General features: G+C 40.5%; 1 protein-coding gene across 11 annotated transcripts in view; it reads right to left on the bottom strand.

Annotated features, from left to right (window-relative positions):
* The window catches only part of pde4d (phosphodiesterase 4D, cAMP-specific), a 669,903-nt gene that overhangs the window by 346,792 nt on the left and 300,105 nt on the right, over positions 1-23,006 (bottom strand). The window contains exon 1 of one of the 11 annotated variants that reach the window (XM_059989362.1): positions 8,554-8,591. The exons of 7 other annotated variants lie outside the window; for them this stretch is intronic. The gene's annotated coding sequence lies outside the window, so the exon portion shown is untranslated. Of the gene's footprint in view, positions 1-450; positions 575-8,553; positions 8,592-23,006 lie in introns of those variants that run through there. 3 more of the 11 variants (XM_059989359.1, XM_059989361.1, XM_059989354.1) reach the window with 3 other exon arrangements.

Below are 23,006 nucleotides of genomic sequence, written 5' to 3'. Positions count from 1 at the left end.
ACACTCCAGCCTGGGTTAATAGTTGACTAAATCATCTATATTTTTGTAATTTTTTTTGTAAATAAAATCCCATCTCTATGCATCTAATCAAACATATCTTTACTATTTCAATCAGATCTGCATGACAAATTCATTGTATTAACTATTATTCAGAAAATGCTACTTTGCCGTAAAAGAGTAACCACATACTTGGATGCAGGTTAATCAGCAATCATTCACTAATAACTGGACTGATAATGCTTTAAATATATAAACGCAAGCTAAAGTTAAAACAGGCAGAATCTCCGTTATGTAAAGTGTGACGTATAAGAAGTTACTTATTACATAAAAAAGAACACAGCTGTTGCACTGAAAGAAATGGAAGCCTGCAGCAGCTCAAACCTCATGCAAACCTAACAGACATATATTAAATTAAATCAGAACCACGGCATATAAAAAATGAAGCATTACCATTGTTGATGTTTGATGTCAATAGGCTTATTGATGGCATATGGTGACCCCTGAAGGTAAGAGCTCCTATACCTAGTCACTTTCTGCGGAGATGTTAAGTATTCACAGCTTGTTGGCAGACTCATTTTTCATTCTAATAGCTCAACTACATAACCATTAGTTTCATTTCCCTTGACTAGGAAGCTAACCTTTTAACGCTTGTTCATTGCTCCATTTTCTTTAATTACTAAGCTATTAGTTATTCAAGAGAGGGCGTTTCACAATTTCTGGCAGTTCGAATTGAGTCAGTGTGCATGTGCTATACTGTGTCACTGTTTGGATTTGCTGTCTGCTTTCCTTCAGGAAATGCACTGATAGCTCACTGACAGAACAGGCTGGGTTTCAGGCTTCCTGAATCAAGTCAGTGATTATCAAATGACCACAAATGTCGATCCAAAATGCAACTATTACCAGCTAATTCTGCACAGAAACTACCAAATTTTAAAAATAGCAGTGCCATAAGGTCAATTAACTAACATTTCTTTTTTTTTCTAGAGTTAAACAATTGAAAATCTATCTTTCTATGTTTACCTATGTTTAAAGCAGGACTGTAGTCAATTCAAGATCATCTAGTGTCATTCAGAAAACTTAACTGGGCCAGTTCATTCATCAGTCACCCATGGGATTGAACAATGAATTTCCCAATAGGATAAGATGGGATAAAATCATTCCAATGCAATGTTCCCTGGAGATTTCCAGGGATATGTCTTTGGGCACTCAAATGACAACTAGTCTTTACACTTACATATCAGTGGACCTACAGATAAATGCAATACTGATCTTTGTTTTTACCTCCTTCCTTATCAAATGTACCTTGATGAACCTCTGATAATTCAATCCCTCCAGGTATTTGCAGATATAACCACTCCATTGTACCTTGGTGGTTACAAAGCTGCAGCAACCCTGTAACTGCAAGTAATGTAGTGGTAATGACTGGCCTCGAAGGGCCAGGAAGTTCAGGGCAGAAAGCAATTGCCTGTTCTTCATCACAGAGCTTATTTGTACCACATTCTGTCTGAAATTTTATGTTGAACTACATTGTTATGTCTTGTAACTCCAAAAAAACTAATCAAAAGAAAAACATGGGAACCCAGAATAACATATCTACTTAGTTTATTTTCTTTAGCGAGATGCTCATAAATGACTGGGTGGCATAATGAAGTATGGCATAATGAATCTTGTAAACTAAGAATGCAGAATCAAACAATATATTTACAATATTACTCAAATATTACTGAAATGTTAAGTACACTACGCTCCTGACTGTTTTGCTATAAAATATATCTATCTATGTGTGGTTTATGTACAAACCCCATTTCCAGAAAAGTTGGGATATTTTCCAAAATGCAATAAAAACAAAAATCTGTGATATGTTAATTCACGTGAAACCTTACTTAACTGACTAAAGTACAAAGAAAAGATTTTCAATAGTTTTACTGACTAACTTAATTGTATTTTGTAAATATACACAAATTTAGAATTTTGATGGCTGCAACACACTCAACAAAAGTTAGGACAGAGTTAAAATAAGATTGAAAAGTGCACAGAATAATCAAGTAACACCGATTTGGAAGACTCCACATTAAGCAGGCTAATTGGTAGCAGGTGAGGTATCATGACTGGGTATAAAAGTAGAGTCCATCAAAGGCTCTGTCTTTGCAAGCAAGAATGGGTCGTGGCTCACCCCTTTGTGCCAAAATTCACGAGAATTGTTAGTCAGTTCAAAAGGAACATTTCCCAATGCAAGATTGCAGAGAATTTAGGTCTTTCAACATCTACAGCACATAATATTGTGCAAAGATTCAGAGAATTCAGAGACATCTCAGTGCATAAAGGGTAAGGTTAGAAACCACTGTTGAATGCACATGATCTTCGAGCCCTCAGGCGGCACTGCCTAAGAAACCGTCACGCTACTGTGACAATTATAGCCACCTGGGCTTGGGAGTACTTCGGAAAACCATTGTCACTTAACACAGTCCGTCGCTGCATCCAGAAATGCAACTTGAAACTGTATTACACAAGGAGGAGGCCATACATCAACTCTATGCAGAAACGCCGGTGAGTTCTCTGGGCCCCGAGCTCATCTCAGATGGACCGAAAGACTGTGGAACTGTGTGCTGTGGTCAGATGAGTCCATATTACAGCTAGTTTTTGGAAAAAACAGGCGTCGAGTTCTCCGTGCCAAAGATGAAAACGACCATCCTGATTGTTATCAGCAAAAGGTACAAAAGCCAGCATCTGTGATGGTATGGGGGTGCATCAGTGCCCACGGTATGGGTGAGTTGCATGTATGTGAAGGAACCATTGACTCCGGGGCATATATATTAGGATTTTAGAGAGACATATGTTGCCATCAAGGTGACGTCTCTTCCCGGGACGTTCATGTTTATTTCAGCAGGACAATGCCAGACCACATTCTGCATGGGCTACAACAGTGTGGCTTTGTAGGCACAGAGTGCGTGTGCTTGACTGGCCTGCTGCCAGTCAAGATCTATCTCCTATTGAAAATGTATGGCGCATCATGAAGAGGGGAATCAGACAAAGGAGACCACGGACTGTTGAGCAGCTGAAGTCTTATATCAAGCAAGAATGGACAAAATTTCCAATTGCAAATCTACTACAATTAAGTTTCCTCAGTTCCAAAACGATTAAAAAATGTTATTAAAAGGAAAGGTGATGTAACACAATGGTAAACATGCCTCTGTCCCAACTTTTGTTGAGTGTGTTACAGCCATCAAATTCTAAATTTGTGTATATTTAGAAAAAACGATTAAGCTGGTCAGTAAAACTATTGAAAATCTTTTCTTTGTACTTTTGTCAGTTAAATAAAGGTTCACGTGAATTAACATTTTACAGATTTTTGTTTGTATTGCATTTTGGAAAATATCCCAACGTTTCTGGAAATGGGGTTTGTACATAAAGGTGGTTACTGGCACCTTAAACCCAGTTGCTTCAGGGAGATGGGGCTCTCCAGCTGTGGCTGGCAGCTCAACTAAGAGACGGAAAACTCTGATCTCAAATCTCTGCTGCCTTGCGGCTGTACCCACTTGTGGGGAACACTTTGGGAGTAAACCCCAAGGAAAAGTACAGAGCTGGAGTCCCTAAGGCAATCCTACATTGAGTTTAATGCTGACTGGCAACTCCTGCGATGCCGCTGGTATCAAACTATATTGATCTGTGCTGCTCCTTTGGATTCATCAGCTGCATGGAGAGAGGGAGCTCGCTACATGGACAACAGCTTGCTCTTCGTACTGTACTGCTCAGACTTGCCTATCTAGACAGCTATGCCACAATATCCATGGTCAACCCTGACTAACATAGGCCCTCACCTCATCTTACTGTACATAATATACTATATAATACAACTACAAAATAGACAGCTGTTACGTACCCGTGACACATGACAGTGGTACCCTTGTCACGTGACTGGGGTTGAAGCTATACTGGACTTGAGGTAATGGTCTTGTGATGGTGGAGTGATGTCATTTTCCCGCCAGTAGAGATCATGTGACAGTTTTTTTTACAGGTTATAAAAGGAAGACCCCACCCTGTGAGGGGGGTCAGTTCATGGCTGGATTTGCCATGTTGACTTCATGCCACTGCGTGATTTAATGTGATGACACAGTTTAGTTGAAAGATGAAGTTTTTATCTAATGCCTAAAGTTTAAAAGGTCATTGCCAGCAGTTTCTTTACAATACTGCTAGTTGAGAATCAGTGGAGAGTGAAGATCGGTGTTCGGGAGTTAAAGATCGAGGAGAATCGATTTTCAACGGTGAAACAGGTTTGACCTTGTTTAACCCTTATTCGGAAGGAATTCGTTGACTGTTGTCACGTTAATCTCTGCGGGATAGCAGAATAGATTGAGGACAGTGTGATAAAGGAAAGGTCAGTGCCTTTAAGCCGTTTCGTTTCGGTTCGTTTCGTAAATTCTTTGTGGGATAAAGTTCGACTTCGGGGACTGAAGCAAAGCAACATGAAAGAGAATTTAAATCGTCTTAAAAAGTCTCTCCCTTAAATGGACTGTGAGCATTTCGAACTTTTGGCAATACTACTTTAAAGAACTGTTTTTGCAACATCGCTTTAAGAACTGTTCAAGCTGCCGCACAGCAGCTGATTTCCGGTTACCTTAGTGTTTGTTTACTTTTGGTGGGTTTGTTTTCAGTGTTTAATAAACGTGTTATTTGTTATAGAAACCCTTGCCTAACTCATATATTTATTGTTGCCTGAATACGTAACACAGCGTAGTAAATTTTAAACTGGCTTATTTTCCCTCTTGTGGGATAACGTATTTCCTGACAAGGGGGCTTCACTCTGCCGTGGCAGGTGAGACTTGTGGCTGTGAAACAATCTCAGTTTCTGGGGCCTACTCCATGGTGGTTATAGAAGCTGACTCGGGCACTGCAGGAAGTGGCTCTGACAGCTCAGACACATTTCTTCAGGATGTGATGACAAGCTGCTCGATCTGCTGATCTATCCAGGCCACTATATAAAGCTCAGACCCAATGCCTTCATTTTAACCACACCAAGGTGACTGGCATGTAGCTTCTCCAACTCTTCTGCTCTCATTTTGGATGGTACAACAACTCTCAATCCCCACATAAGGCAACTTCTATAAAGAGCAAGTTCACCTCAGCACTGGTAAAAATGGGGGAAATCTGCAATTTCTGCTACACATTCCAGTCATTTTGTGCTGTTTTGCAGACCTGAGACGGCGTGGGGTCACTTCTGGTTTCCCTTTGGATCATCTCTGCCATAACAGAGAGCCTTTCAATTTGCATTAAGGAGAATACGTCAAGTACAAGATCCCCTTTTGTAAATTCTTCACATATTTTTTAAGAGTAAATGGGAAAAACCATCTGCAGACAGAAACCATCTCTGGCTTTGTGCTGCTACTGTTAGTGGAACACCCTTCTGTGGATTGAAAATATATGATCAGGAATGAGGATAAACTCTCTCTCATTACTGGCTGAAATGTTTTGCACCCTAACTAGACTCAAGAAGAAGAAGAAAGCCCTTAACTCTGAATGGAGTCATCGGGACATCGTCATGACGGTGTTTTTTTTTAGCAGGCTTTCTTATTTTTATGAGGCCGAGTTGCTAGCTCAGCACTCAACCCAGCACAGATGGAAAGTGTGCAAGGAAGTTGGCTGGATTCGAACTCATGTGCCTTCACTCCAAAGTCCTTCACTGATGCCACTATGCCACCAGCCAGAGCAACTAGACTGCTTGTTCCTTCTTCCAGTCAATAAAAGCCAATATCTCGCCTTTACGCCTCAGAGTGAGTTATTGATGGTGCATCAATTTTATTGACTGGAAGAAGGAACAAGCAGTGGTTGACCACCATACTACATCCTGGAGACTGAGAGGCCGGGCTCAGGCCTCAACCGCCTTTATACTGGGGTCTGTGGGAGGAGCCACAGGAGCAGTCAGCAGGGGGCGTGTCCAGACAGGTATATGTAGTTCACCACATTCACCCCCACTTTGTTGTCCGCGATTTGGCGCCCGCAGGAACAGCAGACCACTACCCCGAACACTCCCTGGTAGCTATGAACCCTGTACCCGAGGTGACACCATGCACACCGAGCCCTACACAGACTCCTCACGACACTCATATACCGGGCGTTTCGTACATGTATATACCAGGCGCCTCGCACATGCGTGAGGGATCATTGACGCCTAGTGGGCTGACACCTCCAGTTAGGCTGGAACCAGCACAACCTCCGTCTCCGGTGCAATCACTACCACCAGTATCTGTGCAATCACAGCCAGTGCTACGTAGATCGCAGCGTCAGATTCAACCACCTAATAGACTTAACCTGTAAGAAAGTTCGCCACATGGGGACTCTTTTTAAAACAAAGGGGGGGGGGTGAATGTGGTGAACTACATATACCTGTCTGGACACGCCCCCTGCTGACTGCTCCTGTGGCTCCTCCCACAGACCCCTGTATAAAGGCAATTGAGGCCTGAGCCCGGCCTCTCAGTCTCCAGGATGTAGTATGGTGGTCAACCACTGCTTGTTCCTTCTTCCAGTCAATAAAAGCCGATAGTTCGCCTTTACGTCTCCGAGTGAGTTATTGATGGCGCATCAATGTCTCTCTCCCCATCAGAAGGAAATATGTGCTGTACTTCAGCAGGTAGGTAGTCATCTCAGGTTTGTTTTAAAGCTTCCTTGTCACCATTGTTATTCCTTGTAAATTCCAAAACAAAAGTAATCGAATGAAAATCATGGGAGCCCAAAATATTGTGTCTACTTAGTTCCTCACGCGCTCACATATGACGTGGTGGTGTAATGATGAGTGTCATTCATGTACTTCATACACATAACCATAATGAACTATGTAAACAAACAAAGAATGCTTAATCAAATAAAATATTTACAATATTACTCTAAGATTACTGACATGTTAAATACACTTCAAATGTATTCAAAGGTTCTGAAATTTATGACTGTAACTGAATTTTGCAGCGTTAACACTCCAAAATGTTCTGTCACTAATTTGTGGTCCTTTGCAGGTTCTGCAACTTGAATCAGGCTCAGCAGGTACCAAACACTGAATGTTTCAGAGTAAAAACAAGAATTTACACTGGAGGAATTATAAGCCTTTTACTGGCACTGGAAAGGGATTCCTCCTGTGAACATTCAGTGGACAAAGTTATGCCAGATGTTAGTTTAGGCACTGACACTGACTGTTGTTGATCTTATGTGCATGACAACTGATGACATTGGAATCATGGCGGATGTTTTTCGTGTTGTACGCTAATTTCCTTTATAATCTGACCACTCTACGTCATTCCTGCAGGCTTTCACCTGCACGTGCCAACACCCTCATCAATATGGCGCCATCACGCACAAAAGCCATGTTTGTGCAATAATGGGCAGACAAAGGAAAAACCACAGTAATTGCATAACGTAGATAGCTGATGTTAACAGCATTAGCCATTCTGTTGAATAGATTGAAAATCCTTGTCCTGAGCTCTGCTACAGAATTTATACCATTTACATTCCACCCTTGCTAGATGAAGTAACCATTCTCTGAAATATTATTTGCATTGTTTATTTTACTTGGCCACCCAACACTCATTGGTGTATTTTTCCTCATAAGCTTCCTTGTTTCTACTCTTTTTATCAATTACTTGTACTAATCATCTGCATTCTTAATATCTAAGTTTGAGTATAACTATGAACCCAAGGTTAATATTATTAATTCATGACCATGCAAACAGGCTTTGATAACTAAAGAAGTTTATGCCCTCAAATTTTCATGTAAATCTTGAAGCTGCTGCTGTAAATGCAAGTAAAATCAATTTAGAGAGTCAATGTATGAGTTCAGTTGGCAGATTTAAGCACAATTAACTCATTAGCAGATAAATCAAAATGCTCTCTTGATGAGGTTAAGATGAAGGGGTTAAAATCTATGTGCTAATTCAGCAAAGTACTGTTATTAACATATTGATCTTGGCATTCCAACATATTTTAGCTCGTTTAAAACTAGTTTAAAAATCAACACAGTTTTAAAAGCTTAATACATTTTAATTATAAATAATCAAAACAGCATTTCATGATCTTTTACAGATCCCAGTTGTAAATTAGTCACCTGCCAGCACAAATAAACTGTGCTTTTCAAAATATTAACAAGAATTGTTTTTATTAAAGTATAAAAAAATCAGACTTATTTGGAGAGCAAGCAAAGCAGTGCAGATGATGCAAATAAAAGTTGAAAATGGTGAAAATACATAGTAGGAAGTCCACTGTGGAGATATGGAAGTTAGGGCAAACATTTCAGTTTGAGTTAATGTGAAATATTTACACTCTCTCCCTCTTTGCATTTGCTACCTATAATGTTGACTTAACAGTTTGCGTACTCTTGGACATGCTTCCAGGACACTGGAGTTCAGATTGTTTCAATCTAATCTACTGTTGAAAGCAATGAGTTACGGCTGATTAGAAAATCTATCCCACTGTGTGGAAACTTTTGTAGTTCACTGACAGTGGAAACATTTGAGAGAACAAATGATAAAAACAGAAGACCAATAAGAGGGAAGGTATCAGAGTCATAATCACCTTAAATGCAGGACACTGAGAAAGAAGTCACAAGTGAAGCTGCTGCCACACAGCAAGTAAGTCGGTGAATGATTGACTTTGTTAAAGGTTTATAGTTCAGCATCTCAGTATCACAGTTTGATTCAGCATTGATGCACCATCAATAACTCTCGGAGATGGGAGGTGAATGATAGGCTTTTATTAGCAGCAAAAGGGACCACGACATCCTGGTGACTGAGGGAGGAGCAGAGCCTCCATTCGCCTTTATACAGGGGTCTGTGGGAGGAGCCACAGGAACAGTCAGCAGAGGGGCGTGTTCAGACAGGTATACATAGTTTACCACAAGCATAGAGCACTGAAAAGTTGTCCCAAGTATTTGAACATCAGTGTGAGAGCTCAGCAGTCTGGGGTAAAGGAAAATAAGACAGTAAACCTCAGGGTAGTATATGGTGACATATATATACTTTTATAATCAACTTTGAAAACTCCTGAGAATTGGGTTCAATCCTGACATAGTATGCACACTAATTACATGAGCAGTAAGTGAAAGCATAACTAGAAAGAGTTAAAAACACAAAGAAGAAATGTGAAATAAATCAACAAGAAACAAAACCGGAGCAAAATAAATAATCAGATCAAGTTGGGACAGGAACAGAACCAATAATTGATAGATGGGAAAATATGTCTGGAAAGATGTTTGAGTTTTCAGAATTTTCCATTTTTATTTCAGCCTTCTATCATCTACACATAGGTAATTAATTTTCTCTGCTTCAATATCCAGCCGACAGACAGATGGAGAAGACGTAAAACTGGATTAGAAATTAAATGAAAATCAAAAGAATTGCAACTAAAATAGAAACAGAAAATGTTGCAATCACTCAACAGGTCAGGCAGCATCAGAGGAAAGAAATAATTTCAAGAATAATTAAAATATTATCTCTATTATTTTTACTATTTGAAAAATGTCAGAATTGATGTTGTTTTCCAATCATCATGTTCTACTCGGGATGCTTTTTGAACCTGTGTCTTCTTACAATTTATGATTTTTCTTGGGTCATTCATATTATCTTCTATTTAATTTTTTTTTAAAAATGTGCCTTGCTATAATTATGATTTTTAATGGGCCATCTTATCCCTCACATCATTAGAAAGTGAATAAAGTCCTGTTCAAACTCCAAAGGGTATTTTGGTAGACCACATTATCCAATGTTTTTATAATAGTAAAAGTGAGTAAACATTGCACTATTTTAGCTGGAACTGTTCCCATTCAATGAACCCAAGGTAAGCGTACATGAATAAAAGAGTACTAAATATTTTTAAAAAATCAAATAAGCTAAGTTACATAACAACACAGATAAGTTGGTACAAATTCCAAAATACAATATTCAATGGATAAATTTTCTGAAAGGATTCAAGGCTAGTATTGTAACAAATCTTTGCCATTTCAGCAGAACAATTTCCATTTAAGTAGAGAGTGACACATTTCAGATGAATGCATAAACATCTTTTTTGGAGAATCCTATTTTTTAAATTTCAAGACAACTCCCTGTTGTGAGAACAGAAGCAGAAGTCAAAATAAACTAAAGGCCATTCTCACAATATAAATGTATCAGCTTTTTATTCTAATAATTTTATATATGAAAATAAAATATGGACAAAATATTGGAAGATATTACAAACAAACTAAGAACATCAGTTTGTTCTTTATGTTTTCTGAGAAGGGACCATTCCATACTGTTTGCACTAACATCTCTAATTTCAGTTGGAGCTCCTGTACAGCCTGGGCATCAATATGGAAAATAACATATGATCACAGATTGGTTTTCCAAGAATCGAACTCGTGAATGGCTCTCAGGTACCCAATAGTTCAGACAATGCATGCATTTCGAGGAATTTTCTCATTATTTAGCTTATATAAAAGCCAATGTTCAAATGAGATCGGATCCGATGGGTCTCTACACTGTTCAGATTCTGACATTTAACAAAAATAACAGACCAATGTCAAGTCCTTTGGACAGGTGTAAAGAAAAATCACCCCTTCCTGGACTTTACTCCTCTTTAAACATAATTACTTCAGAGTCCATTTCAAGGCATCGATTAGCGATTAACATCAAGTTTCTTTGATATAATTCCTCTTGCTTTATTAGTTTTATTCATAGTTGATCCTGTCTATCATCCTTAATGGACTTGTCAAATCATTTCTGCGTATTCTCTATTTTGCAATGAAAAGATTTAAGTTAAATAAGTGGGCAGAGAAGTAAACTTAGTTGCTTCATTCTATAAGTAACAATTAATTTTGATATTTAAACACATGTTGAATGAAGGAGTGTAATACATACTTGTACAAACTATTAATCAGAATAAACAGTGCAGGAAATGTAAATTTCATCCAACAATTGGCTTTGACACAGAAATTCAACGGCATTCAGTTGATTTAACAACGTTACTCACAAAGACGTCAATAGACATGAATGTTTAACTATAAATGTTTTATAGTGATAAGGATTTAGAACACTTGTATTTGAAGTTCAACATTTTATGCTCCAATAAAGCAATTGGAATAAAGCTGTCAAAACTAGTTAACCAGTCAGTAAATATCATTCACAACACCAGAATCCTAAAAAACCCCTATAAATCTCATGGCCATGCAATACAAGATTTTTAGAATGCGCTATGGGAAATTTTAATCACAAAATAATCAAATTATAACAAGTTTTGCATTACCTGTAACATTCAAGAGTGTCGCTCTGTGCACAGATTCAGATACACAATAATGAGCTCAATGGTTGTGCAAGGTTCAATTCACATGTTTACTGTCATATTCGGATGTTTGTATGCACCAGAATATATAATGTGAACACTGCACAAGCTAACCATTCTGAAAAACAGAGAAAGACTTACATGGCTAAAGATATCTTAACAACCTGCAGATTTACTGGGAATTGAGTTGGAGGAGAACTTGATTCATAATATCAGTACAAGATGTGTATGATTATCCCCTAAAGGAGAATGCTTGTGTGTGACTTTGTTTAGAGTGGGGAGGTTGATGTATGAACTGCCACCACATGGTCCTTGACAGATTGGGGTCAGGGTTCAATGGCATGGAATGCAAGACGATTGAGGACCCTTTCCTGCTGCAGCTTTCCTTCGTCTTCACTGCCATTGTGGTATGTCATCATCTTCCACCAGCTCCACTGTTGATATCTTGGTTGGATCACTCTTTAGCTGAAACCTTCCCCACAAAGACATGGTGATGATCCTCGGAGAAGATTTGCAATAATAAAGTTGTCAAATAACATTTTGTCATAGTTCTTACTCCACAAGCAGACAAGTAGGCCAGGAAGATGCTTTCCCAGCATCCTCAGTGAGAATTGGTGATGATCATCAAGGGCTGGCTTCCTTGTGCCATCTGCATCTCACAGATGATCATGAATAGATAAAAACCACAAAGTCCAAGGTGACCCATTTCCCTTTGTTCTTACTTAATTCAGTACAAATCATGAACACACGCAAAAATATCAACCTATCAAACAGTTTTATAGACCCAAGAAATAAGACATAAAGTTGTTGGCCAGTCATCTGTCGATATTACCGAGGTACCTGCTTATCATATTGGTGTGGCTAACCCACTTTATCTACACAAGCAGTGGTGCAGGTAGCAGATGGTTGTAAAAGTGAACATTGAAGAGTTCTGTCCCTTCAAGTTGCACCATCACATCCAGAGCATCAGGGGTGCGAGCTATTTGGTTCATGGGCCACAGCAAGGGCTATATCGGAATAAAAGTGGTGGCAGAATGTTAATAGCACCTTCTTTAAATAAATATGGTGGGAGATCTCTCTACCAGTCAGCTGCAGCAGTCAATGTGTACAAACCCCTCCCTCCAGCAAGATGAGATAGATTGGCTAGTTGAGTGGTGTCAAAACAACAATATTGCACTCAATGTCAGCAAGTCCAAGGAATTGATAGTGGTCTTCAGGAAGGGGAAGACAGGCAAACACACATCAGTCTTCACTGAGGGGGTCATCAAGTTCCTGAATGTCAGCATCTCCGAGCATCCATCCTGGGCCTAACTTATTGATGCAATCATGAGAAAGGCAGAGCACAGGCGATACTCGGAATTTGAGAAGATGTGGTAATTCACCAGATACTCTAACAGATTTCTGCAGAAGTATCTCGCGGAGCATTCTGACTGGTTGCATCGTCACTTGGTACGGAGGAGGCTCCAATGCACAGGATTGAAAAAAGCTGAAGACTCAGCTAGCTCCATCAAGGGTACAAGCCTCCCCACCATCAAAGAAATATTCAAACGACAGTCTCAGTAAAGTGGCATCCATTATTAAGGACCCTTACTATACAGGATTTGCCCTTATATATTTCTTACTGTAACTTACAGTAATTATACTCAATTGCTATTGCAAACAATGAATTTCACCACAGAAAACAACAAACACTGCCTCAGCTGAGCTATCAAAGAGCAATGGCAGATGTGTCAAATACATAGCCTTATTAACTGAATAACTCTTTAGATGTCAGACAGCTTTGCAGCAAAGCAGTCTCCAAGGCAGAACTTTCAATCGTTATACTGACAAATTCTAATGTCATGTTATATTCACACTGAAATTCTTCATGGTTTATTAGAATTCAGCATAGACATCCATTTATTGCAGAATGGATTGCAGCTCATTCCAACTAGATGTTCATCATCAACCACTGTGTAAGCATGAAAAATACCATAATAATACCATGCACTTTGGTAGAAGGAATAAAGGCATGGACTTTTTTCTAACCTGGGGGAAATTCAAAAATCAGAGGTGTAAAGGAACTTGGGAGTCCTCATGCAGTATTCCCTAAAGGTTAATTTGCAGGTTGAGATGATTTGTAAGGAAGGCAAATGCAATGTTCACATTAACTAGAGTGTAGAAGCAAAAGATTTAATGCTGAGGCTTTATAAGGCATTGTCAGGCAACACTTGGAGTATTGTGAGCAGCTTTGGGGCCCTTATCTAAGAAAAGATATGCCGGCGTTGGAGAGGGTCCACAGGAGATTCATGAGAATGATGCTGGGAATGACAGAGTTAATGAATGAGGAGAATTTGATGGCTCTAGACCTGTACTTCGAATGAGAGGGGATCTCACTGAAACCTATTGAAAATCAAAAGGCCCAGAGAGAGTGGATGTGGAGAGGATGCTTCGTATAATGGGGGAGTCTAGGACCAGAGTGCCCAGATTCAGAACAGTGGGATGACCCCTTAAGAACAGAAATATGGGGGAATTTCTTTTGCTAGAGACTGGTGAATCTGTGGAATTCACTGCCACAGGCAGCTGTGGAGGGCAAGTCATTGGGTGCATTTAAAGCACAGGCTGACAAGTTCTTGATCAGTAATGGTGTCAAAGGTTATGGGGAGAAGGTAAGAGAATGGGAATAATAAATCAGCCATGATGGAATGGCAGAGCAGACTCAATGGTCAAATTCTGCTCCCATGTCTTATGGTCTTATAGTCTTATAGTTTGCTTCAATTGAACAACTGTTATTTGTAATAAAAGTAAGTTATTGCACTGATTATAAACAAAAAAACAGGACAATACAGACGCGTACACACCATTAACTCAGGTGGTTTGCAAACTGAGAAACAAGTATGCAGTCCTGAATTGGTGATATTAATCCTACAACTCAACATAGAGTAGACAGTAGTATAAGAGTTAGTGTAACCCTATTACAGGCTGAGGAATTCCAGAGTTCAGAGTTTAATTCCGGTGGCATCTGTAAGGAGTCTCTCCTCCCTGTGGAATGCATGGGTTTTCCCGGGGTGCTCCAGTTTTCTCGCACTGTCCAAAGACATACTGGATAGGTTAATTAGTCATTGAAAACTGTCCCTTGATTAGGTTAGGGTCAATCCAGTTTGTCAGGAGTTGCTGGGGCAGCATCTCTCGAAGGGCTGGAAAACCCCAGTCAATAGAATTTATTTAAATCTTCCATCCGTCCCACAAGTTGAGGGAATAAAAATCTTTTTGTTATGACTCTGTTGCAATGTACAGACATGTGAATTTAAACATCTAATGGCTTGTAGAAAGAAGCTGTCCCGTAGCCTGTTGGTCCTGGCTTTAATGCTGTCAGGTTGAAGTAGCTGAAACGGTTTACAGTTGGGGTGACTGGTGTCCCCGATGATCTTCCAGGCCTTCCTTCTTCACCTGCTGCTATAAATGCCCTCAATGGAGAGAACTATTCCACACCATATCAGTTAATAAGGTAAAATAAATAATCTCTAAGCAAGGTTCATCTTTTCTGGTAACCCCTGAGAGAAGTTTCTCCATGTGTAATGGGATCAGTTAGCCAAGTCAGCTTTTGAGTATTGCCAGCAACATTCGTCCTATGTATTCTCAACAGCATTTTACAGTTTGTTCTTTGTGAGTTCACCTTGAAGGAAGTATTCAGTTTCTATTCTGTTGTTGACTTGTATTCCCTGAAGAGTGGTGGATGAATGCCATACAAAAGGAGCTTTTTCAAGGATTTTCTTGCTCATTTTGCGATCTCCAGATATCTAGCTGGTTAGCTGCACTTATTGCATATAACATTTATTATTCTGTTTATAAAAGGAGAGGCCAATTTTAACCAGAGGAAGGTGTTAAGAATGGATACTGATTGCTACATAGAATTTTTTTTGTCTCGAAAACCCAGCAGAATTGAACTGCCTTCTGGCATGTCCTGCTGAAGTGCATAACATTTTTGCCCACCCACTCAACCTATCTATATTCTATTGTAGAGTCCAAATATCTTCATTGCACTCTGCCATCACACATAGTTTCCTCACCGTCTGCTGCCTGGGATTTGCAAAGTTGGGCAACATGCAGTACAGCCCTGGAACGCAATAGAACAGCAATACCATCTTGAAGAGGCCATCAGTATGTTCCACAAATATCTTGGTATCATTGTACTAAATTGGTGAGGTCAAAGTGCAAATGACTATCTGCAGTCACAGAAGAAGAGTGGAGCCCGGGACCCTTAGGGAATTATTGACCGTAGAATATCTTGAATTGCAGACTCACTTCAGGTGAAGGATTGAGAGGAGTTGTCAGGAAATTTGGGATCTGCCACAAACAAAAATTCCTCTCATGATACACAACCAGTTGTAGATTTAGAAAAAGGAAACCCTCCCTATTGATGATAAGGTCTGTGTTGCCTGCATAAGCCCTGAGTCCAATCAATTTTTGTCCAATCAATGGCACCAATGATGACAGCAGTTTCCAGTGCCAGTGTCTGAGATGCTATCTGTTTCTCAGTTAAACCATTGTAGATAAACATTAATGAAGGGACTGGGTGACGCCTCCGAATTGCAGTAAATTGACAAATATGGCTGAGATCTGCTGCAGATGCCTGTTTCAACATATAGTAATTTTCACCAAGCATGCAGCTGAAGATCTTCCTGCAAAATTTCACATCTTTCTGATGACAGACTGAAACTCTCAGCCAAAGAATACATTACCCATTCAGCAAGCCAAGGAGGACATGGTGTCTCTGAAGTCCCTCTGGGAACTGTTGCTTATCAATGATCAAAGCCACGTTTTTATCTCCCACCCCTACGATCCAGTCCCCATCCTAGGTAGCCAGCTACACTAATCCTGGAGTTTTACCATTACTGCATTAAGTGAGGCATGCATTAAATACAAGTCTGAAAATAGCAGGGCAAAGCAAACATTCTCTCAGCTGGTTTATATCTGTGGAACAGGGAATGTCTATGAGCAATCTGCAGTCAGTTCTGAAAATGCCCACTAATGTATCCAACAGCAGTTTCCTGTTACAAAACCAGAAAATCAATACGGTCCTCTTCTACAATTGTTATCCTACAGATCTTCAAGTTATTCAGGTGTGGGCATTTTACAATTATCATATTTTATCTGAAAAACATAGTTGATGCGATCTCCTCTAAAATGAATTCAGTTGCTGAACTAAACTGCTTTGAAACACATAATGGATTCGGACTATTTACCTAACTGGAAAATCTCCATATTTGTTACAAATGTTGGCATTAGAGGAATTTAGTGTTAATGCTGACCTTTCGAAATGTATTCAGAATAACAAAACAGATTGTCTCAATTTCAAAGATGATGACTTTCAAAGAACTTTATTCATAATGGTAAGCAATATTTGAGGAACCACAGTAATATACATCCTTAAAAGAGGAACAAAGGGAGAACAGAGCTCATTGATCAGTCATAGCATATTTTTGAGTGGCTGTGGCTTCTCTACCAAAAAAAACAACTAACGTAAGTGTACATTACGGTATATAGCCCTTCAGCTCATGTGTGCTGATCTTTCAACCTACACCAAGATCAATCTATTCCTTCTCTCCATCATAGCTCTCTGATTTTCTTTCATCCATGTGCCAATCTAAGAGACTCTTAAACATCTCTAACATGTCTGCCTCTACCACTAGCTCTCACAGTGTGTTCCATGCACTTTCCACTCTGTGTCGAAAACCTACCCTGATATCCTCCTTTCTTCCAATCACTTTCAAAGTATGTCCCTTCATACTCTGGGAAAAAAGTGTTGGCTATCAACTCTACCTTATCATCTTATATACCTATATGAATGTCTCTCATCCTCCTTTGCTCCAAAGTAACTTGCTCAAACTTTCCTCTGAAGATGCTTTCTCATCCAGGCAGCATCCTGGTAAATCTCCCCTGCATTGTCATGGAAGCTTCCAGATCCTTCCTATAATGAGGCAACCAGAACTGAACGCAATATTAGTTGGATAAGTATAGTCTAGCTAGAGATTATGGAAAAGTACATTTCTATACATTCAGAAATAGAGCATGTACAAATTTTCAACATGAATAAAGCTTCAACATTGGCTCAGTTAGGATTTTGTGTTATTGATTTTCAAACATAGATTTCCATAAACTTTGTTCTGTATATTATTGACATGGAGTGTCAGAATTGGACCAGAGGCTGGCTCTGTTATAGGAGTCAAACAAAGGACCCAATGCGCTTATGTGACCCACTGGTCAGATACACCCTATCAATCATTGTTTGAGAGGCTTTCTTGCCAGATTTAGCTCCTTAATATGTGGTAACAAATAGAACCTACAGTACTGTGCAAAAGTTATAGGCACATACCTAGAGCTAAGGCGCCTAGGACTTTTGAACAGAACTGTAGTAATTTTATGCAATGTTGCTGCCACAAAAACTAACAAATTTCCTGATATATGTGAGTAATAATAAACCTGACTCTGCTATAGGTTTCTTTTGTGGACTAAGAATGGGAACATAAGAAACAGGAGAAGGAGTAGGCCATCCAGCCCATCGAGCCTGCCCTGCCATTCAATAAGATCATGGTTGATCTGTCCTTAAACTCAGCTCCATCTATCTGCATTTTCCCCATAACCCTTAATTCCCCTACTATATAAAAACATGTCTAACTGTTTTTTAAATATATTTAGTGAGGAAGCCTCAACTGCTTCCCTGGGCAGAGAATTCCACAAATTCACCACTCTCTGGGAAAAACAGTTTCTCCTCATCTCCATCCTAAATCTTCTCCCTTGAATCTTGAGGCAATGTCCCCTAGTTCTAGTCTCACCTACCAATGGAGCAACTTTCTTACTTCTATCTTATCTATCCTTTTCAAAATGTTGTATGTTTCTATAAGATCCCCTCGCATTCTCCTGAACTCCAGAGAGTATAGTCCCAGGTGAATCAATTTCTCCTCATAAGTTAACCCCTTCATCCCTGGAATCAATCTGGTGAACCTTCTCTGCACTACCTCCAAAGCCAGTATATCCTTCCTCAAGTATGGAGACCAGAACATGCTCACAGTATTCCAGGTGCGGCTTCATCAGTACCCTGTATAGTTGCAGTATGACCTCCCTGCTCTGGAATTCAATCCCTCTAGCAATGAAGGCCAACATTCCGTTTGCCTTCTTAATAACCTGTTGTACCTGCAAGCCAACTTTTTGCTATTCATGAACAAGCACTCCCAAGATTGCACGCTGCAATCTTTCACAATTTAGATAATAATCTTCTCTTCCATTATTCCTTCCAAAGTGGATGATCTTGCATTTGCCAACATTGTATTCCATCTGCCAGAGCTTGGCCCACTCACTTAACCTATCTATATCCCTCTGTAGACTCTTCACATCCTCTGTACAATTTCCTTTTCCACTCAGTTTAGTGTCATCAGCAAAGTTTGCTACGCTACACTCAGTCCCTTCTTCTAAATGATCAATGTAAATGGTAAACAGCTGTGGGCCCAGCACCAACCCCTGCGGCACCCCACTCACCACTAACTGCCAACTGGAGAAACACTCATTTGTACCAACTCTCTGCCTTCTATTGGTTAACCAATCTACCATCCATGCCAATACACTTCCTACAACTCCATGCATCAGTATCTTATTTATAAGTCTCGTGTGGCACCTTATGGAATCCCTTCTGGAAATCCAAGTATACAACATCCACCTGTTCCCCTCTATCCACTGCACTCATTATGTCCTCAAAGAACTGCAGTAAGTTTGTCAAACAGGACCTGCCCTTTCTGAATCCATGCTGTGTCTGTCTAATGGACCCACTCTTTTCTAAATGTTTTGCTATTTCTTCCTTAATGACAGCTTCAATGACAGAGGACAGAGAGAAGGGAATCATGGTTGAGAAAAGGGAAGGGAGAGGGGAGGGAGCGGGAAGCACCAGAAAGATTGTAATGATGAATAAATTAATTGTTTGGAATTAAGTGACCATGTCTGGTTTCTTAGGGCTGGGTGTGTCTGCATCATGCTACTCTCTGCTCCTGGCACTCCTTCTCTGCCACCTGTTCCACACCCCTCCCGCGGTGCTCCTCCCTTGCCATTCCCAACATCCTTTGCTCCCGCCAAATTTACAAACTTGCTCTCTGCTCCATGTTGACAAATACTGTACTGTGAAAAAGTCTTAGGCTTGCTAGCTATATATACCTTGCTAAGACTTTTGCACTGTACTGCATACCGTGGTCCTTCCCCACAGAGCTTTAGTACATCCCCCAGCACATAATCCTGCAGCCTGGACTGTGTGAGAGGGCAGCATTCCATTCCCTTACAGGCACTTCGCAATGAGAAACAACCAACAAATGTCAGGCAGACCAAAAGGCATCCTTCCAGCAGCACTTGATGTCTGTTTCGTTGTGTGCCCCCAGGACCAGCCAGGTCGGGGAGTTCTCTGCTATGCAGCTACTGGGGGTGAACAAAGAAAGGGACACTTGTAGCCTTTTCCACAGCCTCTTAGCAAATCCTCAGTTTGCAAAGAAGTGGGTAACAATCTCTTCCCGTCCAAAGATACCTCAAGAACAGCATGTGTTTGGAACAATATGTTGTTTGTACAGGGGGGAGGAATCTCACTGAGGACCTCTCTCTCTGCCAATAAAATGAGGTCTTGGTGCTTTCTATGGTGATGAGGCATCCTGCCAGATGATCTGGTCATCTCCACTAAGATTGAGCCCCATGTCTTTATAGAGTCCCTGTCCTGCTGACTATTGCCTACAGTCTTGTGGTCAAAGGTGCTTGCTTGGAAAGACTCTTCCACAAAGGATAGGTGATGCAGCAATCACAAGCTGACTAAGAAGTTGCATGGCAACTGGGCCACACCTATCCTCTGCCACACCAGTGTCAGTGACAGGTTATGTGCTGATATTTGGTATCCACATAACTTGGATCTATGTGCAGCCTGATGCACCCACACACAAAGGTGGTCACCAGCTGAGGGTAACATTGGGTAACTCTTGGCCACATTTCCTGGGGACTTATGCATCATGACCTGTTAAACTCAGAATCAGAAGTGTCAGTATTGCAGTTGAACAAAGGGGACTATGGAGCCATGAGGGAGGAACTAGCCAAAGTTGATTGGAAGGATACCCTAGCAGGGATGACAGAGGAACAACAATGGCAGGTATTTCTGAGAATAATACAGAAGGTGCAGGATCAGTTCATTCCAAAGAGGAAGAAAGATTCTAAGGGGAGTAGGGGTGACTGTGGCTAGCAAGGGAAGGCAAGGACAGTATAAAAATAAAAGAGTATAAGTATAACATATCAAAGATGAACGGGAAGCCAGAGGATTGGGAAACATTTGAAGAGCAACAGAAGATAACTAAGAAGGCAATACGGGGAGAAAAGATGAAGTACACTAGGGTAAGCTAGCCAAGAGTATAAAGGAGGATAGTGAAAACTACTTTAGGTATGTGAAGAGGAAGAAGTTAGTTAAGACCAAAGTTGGGCCCGTGAAGGCAGAAACAGGTGAATTTATTATGGGGAACAAGGAAATGGCAGACGAGTTGAACAGGTACTATTTCACTAGGGAAAGCCACAATCTCCCAGATATAATAGTGGCTAGAGGACCTAGGGTAATGGAGGAACTGAAGGAAATTCACCTTAGGCAGAAAATGGTGTTGGGTAGACTGAAGGCTGATAAATCCCCAGGTCCTAATGGTCTGCATCCTAGGGTACTTAAGGAGGTGGCTCTAGAAATCATGGATGCATTGGTAATCATTTTCCAAGGTTCTATAGATTCAGGATCAGTTCCTGAGGATTGGAGGGTAGCTAATGTTATCCCAATTTTTAAGAAAGGAGGGACAGAGAAAACAGGGAATTATAGACCAGTAAGCCTGACATCAGTGGTGGAAAAGATGCTGGAGTCAATCATAAAAGATGAAATAGCGGAACATTTGGATAGCAGTAACAGGATTGGTCTGAGTCAGCATAGATTTATGAAGGGGAAATCATGCCTGACTAATCTTCTGGAAATTTTTGAGGATGTAACTATGAAAATGGACAAAGGAGAGCCAGTGGATGCAGTGTATCTGGACTTTCAGAAAGCCTTTGATAAGGTCCCACATAGGAGATTAGTGGGCAAAATTAGAGCACAAGGTATTGGGGGTAGGGTACTGACATGGATAGAAAATTGGTTGGCAGACAGGAAACAAAGAGTAGGGATTAACAGGTCCTTTTCAGAATGGTAGGCAGTGACTAGTGGGGTACCACAAGGCTCGGTGCCAGGACTGCAGCTATTTACAATATACATTAATGAGTTAGATGAAAGGAGTAACATTAGCTAATTTGCAGATGACACAAAGCTGGTTGGCAGTGTGAATTATGAGGAGGATGTTAAGAGAGTGCAGGGTGACTTGGACAGGTTGGGTGAGTGGACAGATGCATGGCAGATGCAATTTAATGTGGATAAATGTGAGGTTATCCACTTGGTGGCAAGAACAGGAGGGCAGATTACTATCTGAATGGTGTCAAGTTAGGAAAAGGGGAAGTACAATGACATCTAGGTGTCCTTGTTCATCAGTCACTTAAAGTAAGCATGCAGGTACAGCAGGCAGTGAAGAAAGCTAATGGCATGTTGGCCTTCATAACAACGGGAGTTGAGTATAGGAGCAAAGAGTCCTTCTGCAGTTGTACAGGGCCCTGGTGAGACCACACCTGGAGTATTGTGTTCAGTTTTGGACTCTAAATTTGATGAAAGACATTCTTGCTATTGAGGGAGTGCAGCGTAGGTTCACAAGGTTAATTCCCAGTATGGCGGGACTGTCATATGTTGAAAGATTGGAGCGCCTGGGCTTGTATACACTGGAATTTAGAGGGATGAGAGGGGATCTGATTGAAATATATTAGATTATGAAGGGATTGGACATGCTAGAGGCAGGAAGCATGTTCCTGCTGATGGGTGAGTCCAGAACTAAAGGCCACAGTTTAAGAATAAGGGGTAGGCCATTTAGAACAGTGTTCAGGAAAAACTTTTTCACCCAGAGAGTTGTGGATCAATGGAATGCTCTGCCTCAGAAGGCAGTGGAGGCCAGTTCTCTGGATGCTTTCAAGAAAGAGTTAGATAGAGCTCTTAAAGATAGTGGAGTCAAAGGATATGGGGAGAAGGCAGGAACGGGGTACTGACTGTGGATGATCAGCCATGATCACATTGAATGGTGGTGCTGGCTCGAAGAGCCGAATAGCCTACTCCTGCACCTATTGACTATTGTCTATTGACTCAATCCAAGTTGGACCCTAGAGGGACTGGAAGATATCCTGTATGATTACCAAGGTGTAAGAACTGGGAAAGAGTTGTACTAACATTTCTCTGCTTGGACGTTCTATGCCCTGTTTAAAGGAGGCAGGCAACCTGTATGTCTCCTCAACTGCTGCTGTCACCTTCAGGGATCTTTGAAAAAAACACCAAGGACTCACTATTGTCGTACACAATCAACACCACAATCTTTTTTTTGTTCTCTGCAAGCTTACTAATTTTATCTTCTACATTCATTAACATAAATAACAAAAAGCAAGGATGCCAACACCAAACCTGTGACACGCTGCTGGTCACACTCTTCCAATCACAAGAGCTTCTGTCCATCATCACCTTCTGTCTCCTAACTCAAACCAATTTGCCTTGGAAGTTCGTATGAACCATATCAACTGCAGGGTCCTTATCAATATGTTTAATTACTTCTTCAAAAAGTCAA

Source organism: Hypanus sabinus, chromosome 14 (genome assembly GCF_030144855.1).
Source record: "Hypanus sabinus isolate sHypSab1 chromosome 14, sHypSab1.hap1, whole genome shotgun sequence".
NCBI classification, from domain to species: domain Eukaryota; kingdom Metazoa; phylum Chordata; class Chondrichthyes; order Myliobatiformes; family Dasyatidae; genus Hypanus; species Hypanus sabinus.
This window is presented reverse-complemented; position numbering and strand designations above follow the sequence as displayed.